At 47.3% G+C, this 928-nt stretch overlaps 1 pseudogene; it reads right to left on the bottom strand.

Moving 5' to 3' along the window:
- Positions 1 to 434: 434 nt before the first annotated feature.
- LOC110285115 overlaps positions 435 to 928 on the bottom strand; it is a 51,122-nt pseudogene continuing 50,628 nt past the window's right edge.

Raw genomic sequence — 928 nt, 5'->3', positions numbered from 1 at the left:
GCCTGTGGAGTGAGAAGTTAGGGGGCAACCATCTACATCCCACTTGGATTGACATTCTCCAGCCCAATGAAGAGAGGACATAACTTGGGCTGCCTCATGCCTGTCTGAATCTCCTGTCATCCTTTATTAGGAAAGTCTCCCTTGAAATGACCTGGCTGCCCGCAAGAGAAGCATTCCCTCTGGATTCCCCTCTGCCCTCCACCCTGACGAGGAGTCTGCCTTTGAGCCTAAATTATGGCTGTTGCTAATCCCTGGTTGGTCAGTGGAGTGTCCACCACATCTTGGCAAACATTTAGCCATACATACAGTGGTTTGCTCTTATAAGGTTGTATGGCGTCTCTGTAGGGTTTATTGGCCTGCTCATAGGGTATTTGCTTGACCAATGGCATTGTAGCATCAACATCTGGAAATACTCTCCCCTCAGTCTCCACTAGTCATGCTAGGAAGTCTGCAAACTTCTCATTGGGTCCCTGTATCACCCTAGACAAGCTGGCCCCAATGTCTCCAGTGCCTGATAGCATCTGCCAAGCTCTAAGAGCACAGTTATTAATCTGCTCATAAACCTGTATAGGATAACCTGTTTGATTGTTGGCAAAATTCCCTTGCCCCATTAACATGTCTATATTCCAGGCTGCATTGGGGAGTCCAGCAGCAGCATTAGCCGCAGCCTGCTCAAAGGCATGCTCAATATAGGCAGCCTTCCATGTTAAATAACCTTCTCCCGAAAGGAGAGGTTCTGCCAATCAAAAGGCATCATACAGTACCACTGTAGGGACTAAAACCAGTACCATCTGGGTGACTCTTACACATTACCAAGTCCAGCTGCAGCATGAGGTACAACCTTGGTTATCTCTGGAACACAGTCTTCTTTTAGGTTTGTTGAGGGATTACTTTCTTGCTTTTTCTAGGGCGTGATTTCTGTCCTTGT

This window comes from Mus caroli, chromosome 18, assembly GCF_900094665.2.
Source record: "Mus caroli chromosome 18, CAROLI_EIJ_v1.1, whole genome shotgun sequence".
Lineage (NCBI taxonomy): Eukaryota > Metazoa > Chordata > Mammalia > Rodentia > Muridae > Mus > Mus caroli.
The sequence above is the reverse complement of the archived record's forward strand: the minus strand, read 5'-3'. Positions and strand labels throughout refer to the sequence as shown.